This window comes from Colobus angolensis, unplaced genomic scaffold (genome assembly GCF_000951035.1).
Source record: "Colobus angolensis palliatus isolate OR3802 unplaced genomic scaffold, Cang.pa_1.0 Scaffold1, whole genome shotgun sequence".
Lineage (NCBI taxonomy): Eukaryota > Metazoa > Chordata > Mammalia > Primates > Cercopithecidae > Colobus > Colobus angolensis.
This window is the reverse complement of record NW_012110918.1, coordinates 3,026,018-3,031,899: the sequence shown is the minus strand read 5'-3', so window position 1 is coordinate 3,031,899 and position 5,882 is coordinate 3,026,018. Positions and strand designations below refer to the sequence as shown.

At 46.3% G+C, this 5,882-nt stretch overlaps 1 protein-coding gene across 1 annotated transcript in view; it reads right to left on the bottom strand.

Annotated features, from left to right (window-relative positions):
• Window positions 1-5,882, bottom strand: part of PITPNC1 (phosphatidylinositol transfer protein, cytoplasmic 1) — a 253,142-nt gene that overhangs the window by 246,213 nt on the left and 1,047 nt on the right. The gene's annotated exons all lie outside the window — the stretch shown is intronic.

Sequence of the window (5,882 nt, the reverse complement as noted above, 5' to 3'; positions counted from 1 at the left end):
CAACATAGATCGTGTCTCTACAGAAACTTTAAAAATTAGTTAGGCATTTAGACGTTTGCCTATAGTCCCAGCTACTCAGGAGACGAAGGTAGGGGGATCGCTGGAGCCCAGAAGTTCAAGGCTGCAGTGGACTGTGATGGCACCACTGCGCTCCAGACTGGGTGACAGAGGGAGACGCTGTCTCTAAAATAAATAAATAAAGACCGACCTTGCCTGACGGGGGAAAACCAGCTCTGTGATGCAAGTCGGACTCCTCAAGACACCTGAAGTTTAGATTTACCCCTGCCCTGCCATCCTCCCAGCCCTCTAGCCCCCACCCCATACACCATCTCCATGAGAATCCCTTGACTTCTAGGGAAACTGACAAAAGACACAAGGAGCTAAGCTTCCATGAAGCTTTGGGAGTATTTGGTTGATCCTAGGAAGAGAATTTCCAGTTCAGGTTCTCCAGTGCTTCCCAAGGGGAACTAGGCATAGAGGACTCAGAACCCAGCCCAGCTGAAGCCCCAAACACCAGAGATTTGGCTCGTTTCCCTGTTCCACCTTATACAGATTAGAGAAAGGCTATCCAGTGCAGGGGCTGTGCTGTTCCTGGGTGACAGTCCCTGGCTCCTATAAAGATCCTACCACAAAAAGATGATTTTGCTAGTTCCTGGGCACCCTGAACCCAAGTTGGGAACAATTCAACATCGGCATGTGAAATCTCCCGGAACACTTACAAGGCAAAAAGAGTTATGTCTGCCACCAAGTCTTTTTCAAGCAGCTGCTTATGGGATTTCACATTGGCGCTACCATCACGGCACAAACTGTATTTCCTTAGGGCATTTCAAGACTTTCCTCTGCACTGGCTCTTAAGGAAACCCTCTCCCAACACACATTCTAGTACCTTCCCTTCCTCCCCTTTCTCTTTTTCCTCTGCTCGCCCTGGGGCTTCCCACGATCACCTCCCCAAATCTCTACCTTAGGGGTGGCCCCTGGGGACCGACCACTCAAAGACAGGTGTGTGTTCAACAGCATACACTCTTAAAATCCCGATTTCACAGTGAACCGACACAATGCAACACACACCTCTGTGATCTAACCAGCCATCATTTGCTGGTCAAAGTGCTTGACTCTGGGGCAAAGTCAATTAAAAGTGAGAGAGTTGTGGCCGGGTGTGGTGGCTCACGCCTGTAATTCCAGCACTCTGGGAGACCAGGGTGGGTGGATCACCTGAGGTCAGGAGTTTGAGACCTGCCTGGCCAACACAGTGAAACCCCATCTCTACTACAAATACAAAAATCAGCCGGGCCTGGTGGCACACGCCTGTAGTCCCAGCTACTCAGGAGGTTGAGGCAGGAGAATTGCTCGGACCAGGGAGGCAGAGGTTGCGGTGAGAGGAGATTGCGCCACTGCACTCCAGCCTGGGTGACAGAGTGAGACCCCGTCTCAGAAAAAACAAAGGAGAGAGTTGTAAAATCGTCGTCCAAAACACCCTACGAACTTTATTAAATTCACAACGCTGTGCTTTTTTGGTGCAATTTTAAATTAGCTTTTTAAATTAGCTTCCATCAATCTTCTCCCCGTCCACCGTATTTCAGATGCTGAATTCAGGACAGTGTTGAAAGATTTTTACGGGGCGAGTTCCACGGTTCCAATTCCAATTTACCGTTCTTCCTTTTGTGACTTCCTCTTAGAGTTCGCCAGCCTATGGGTCCTTGAGGACTTAAAAACCAATGAATTAATCAAAGGAAAAATGTTCTGTTTCCTCCATTTAGAAATTCGTTGAAATATAGATGAAGTCCATCATGAACAGCAGGACGTTCTGAGAAAGCCATCAGCCTAAATGTCTTTATGAATAACTATTATGTTAGAAGCTCAAAAGATCTTACATCTCAGTTAGATGAATAATCCAGCTACCAAGGAACACTGGGAAGCAAACGAACATAATGCAGTCTGTACTTATTTCTCTGCTTATATGAACACAAGAAATATCTTTTTTTTTTTTTCTTTGAGATGGAATCTCACTCTGTCACCCAGGCTGGAGTGCAGTGGCGTGATCTCTGCTCACTGCAACCTCTGCCTCCCAGGTTCAAGCAATTCTCCTGCCTCAGCCTCCGGAATAGCTGGGATTATAGGCACGAGCCACCATACCTGGCTAATTTTGTATTTTTAGTAGAGATGGGGTTTCACTGTGTTGGCCAGACTGGTCTCGAACTCTTGACCTCAAGTGACCTGCCCACCTTGGCCTCCCAAAGTGTGGGATTACAAGCATGAGCCACCACACCTGGTTCTTTTTTTTTTGAGATGGGCTCTCACTCTGTCACCCACGCTGGAGTGCAGCGGTGCAATCACAGCTCAGTGCAGCCTCCACCTTTCAGGCTAAAACGATCCTCCCACCTCAGCCTCTCAAGTAGCCGGGACCACAGATGTGCACCACGATGCCCAGCTAATTTTTGTATTTTTTTGTAGAGATATGGTTTTGCCATGTTGCCCACAGCGCCATTCTCAAACTCCTGAGCTCAAGCGATCTGCCTACCTCAGCCTCTCAAAATGCTGGGATTACAGGTGTGAGGCACTGTGCCTAGCCAAACACATAAAATATCTTTTCATTTTTACCACCGAATTTACATTCAGGCAGCTTCTCCTGATATCAGTGATGCTCCTTGACCCCAAGCCAAGGACTTCTCGAAGCTGAATTTGCTACCTCAGACTTTCAACGTACTATGTGAAGTATAAAATGATTGTAACACAGAGATGACATCCTGTTTCACTTGTAAGAACTGGTAATTTGGGCTCAGAAAAGCTGAATCAATATGGCCACAAATGCATATATGAAAATATATCCCACCAATTCAATTAAGTGATTAATCAATAATGCACATAAATTTTAAAAAAACGGATCAAAATAAGGCTTTCAATCCCCCCTACCCACCAATCAGAGGCACAAAGAGAGAAACACTATCCATATTCATTCCTGTTTAGCTATTATAAATTGTTACTCACTATGCAGAAGTATTTGTAAGTCTGAATTACTACAGGATGTTTGTGGTTTTAAAAAATACAAATGCTACATCTCATCAGTATATAATTATATATGTACACAGTCTATATAAACACAATTTATGTATTTGTCTATAATATGCAAACTGAAGTCTTTAGTTGAGCTCAAGCTAAATAGTCTTTGTTTTTAAAAAATTTCCAATTGTTACCGGGCATGGTGGCTCACCTGAGGTCGGAAGTTTGAGACCAACCTAACCAACATGGAGAAACCCCGTCTCTACTAAAAATACAAAATTAGCCGGGCATGGTGGCCCTTGCCTGTAATCCCAGCTACTCAGGAGGCTGAGGCAGGAGAATTGCTTGAACCCGGGAGGCGGAGGTTGCGGTGAGCCGAGATCACACCATCGCACTCCAGCACTGGCAACAAGAGAGAAACTCCATCTCAAAAAAAAAAAAAATCCAATTGTGAAATAATCTTTACGTAAATAATTTTCCTCACTCCACCTCATCTGCATGAAAGCAGTCTGTTTTCTAGCATGATGTGTATTGGTGAAATGCCTACTAGGTAGTAGTTTTGTCTCGATAACCATGTCTTAGGCACACAATAGAAAAAAGAAAAAAGTGCAGCCAGGCACGTAGCTCACGCCTGTAATCCCAGCACTTTGGGAGGCTGAGGCAGATGGATCATCTGAGGTCAGGAGTTTGAGACCAGCCTGGCCAACATAGTGAAACCCCGTCTCTACTGAAAATACAAAAATTAGCTGGGCATGGTAGTGGGCGCCTGTAATCCCAGCTACTCAGGAGGCTGAGGCAGGAGAATTGCTTGAACTCGGGAGGCAGAGATTGTAGTGAGCTGAGATCACGCCACTGCACTCCAGCCTGGGCGATACAGTGAGATCCTGTCTCAAAAAAAAAAAAAAAAAAGAAGAAGAAGAAGAAAGAAAAAGAAAGAAAGAAAGAGAAAAAGAAAAGAAAAGAAAAAAGAAAAGGTGTAGGCAAGTTCATTCCTCCCAACCCATAATAAACATAACTCTCTTCCTGTTCAAAGGACCAAGCAAATAAACTGCAACTAAGACAGCCACCAACCAGCGCTGCTTTCTTCAAATTCAAGAGGCATGTTGTGAAAGCAAATGACACATTACCCAGGGAGAGCTGGAGCAGAAGCCCTTCCAGAAACAGGGATGAGCAGGAAGTCCAGCAACCCAGGTGGTAATGCTGGCCATGGAGCTCCATAGTTCTGTGACCCTGAGCAAGTCTTCTAATATTCCAGGCTTCAGATTCCTTGCCTATCAAGTTAGAACTCTAGATTAAATGATCTAAGGTTCAAAAATCTAAGTTTTTTTTGTTTTTGTTTTTGTTTAGAGACAGGGTCTCTCTCGCTCAGTCACCCAGGCTGGAGTGCAGTGGTGCAGTCACAGCTCACTGCAGTCTTGGACTTCTGCCCTTGAGCCATCCCCTTGAACACCTGCTCTCAAGCGATCCTCTTGGCCTCCCAAAGTTTTGGAATTACAGGTGTGAGCCACCACACCCAGCCTACAGTTCTAAGATTCTTTAAGAAAATCTCTTGGATATCTGGGTGTTGCTGAGGCTCAATGACACTGATTCTGATTCCCCAGGCTGCACTATGGTTGCTGGAAAAACTTCATCACCCCCCAATATAACGGGATGGGTTTGGAGAAAAACAAGAAAGACACATCCTGTGTGATATGTATGTGGTTCTCTCTCTTTTTTTTTTGAGACAGAGTCTCGCTCTGTCGCCCAGGCTGGAGTGCAGAAGCCCAATCTCGGCTCACTGCAAGCTCCGCCTCCCGGGTTCACACCATTCTCCTGGCTCAGCCTCCCGAGTAGCTGGGACTACAGGCGCCACCACCGCACCCGGCTAATTTTTTGTATTTTTAGTAGAGATGGGGTTTCACTGTGTTAGCCAGGATGGTCTCGATCTCCTGACCTTGTGATCCTCCCACCACGGTCTCCCAAAGTGCTGGGATTATAGGCGTGAGCCACCGCGCCCGGCCATATGTGGTCCTCTTAAGCGAAGGAGACTCCCTGCTTCATGAGTTCACATTGGATGCTTAGTATCTTTCATCCAACACAGCCCAGATTTCCCTGGGCACTGCCCCCAAAGCTGTACTATTGTCCCGTGCTATTCTATGGGGACCTATTATCTATTTGACTTCCAGTAGGAAGATTCCAGAAGCAATTTATAGAAGCATTTTCAAAACTTATAGAATATGTTTTACTTCTCATTTGAGAAATCTGAAGTACCAGTGGAATCTGATCTTTTCATGGACACAGTTAGTGCGGAGGGCAGCAGGAGAAGAAGCAGGAGAAGGCAGGGAGAACCTTCAGACCATGGCCTAGGTATGATGGAGAGAGAAGAAAGGAGTACTGGGTAGGAAGAGACTCAGAGTGAGACACAACTGCAAGAAAGTTTTGGTCACACTGGCCGGGCGCAGTGGCTCACGCCTGTACAATCCCAGCACTTTGGAAGCTGAGTAGGGTGGATCACCTGAGGTCAGGAGTTCAAGACCAGCCTGATCAACATGGTGAAACCTCATCTCTACTAAAAATATAAAAATTAGCCAGGCATGGTGGTGCGTGCCTGTAATCCCAGCTACTGAGGCTGAGGCAGGAGAATCCCTTGAATCTGGGAGGAGGAGGTTGCAGTGAGCCAAGGTCACACCACTGCATTCCAGCCTGGGTAACACAGCCAGACTCCGTCTCAAAAAAAAAGGAAAGAAAGAAAGAAAGGGCCGGGAGCAGTGGCTCACGCCTGTAATCCCAGCACTTTGGGAGGCCGAAAAGGGTGGATCACCTGAGGTCAGGAGTTTGAGACCAGCCTGGCCAACATGGTGAAACCCCATCTCTACTAAAAATACAAAAATTAGCCAGGCGTGGTG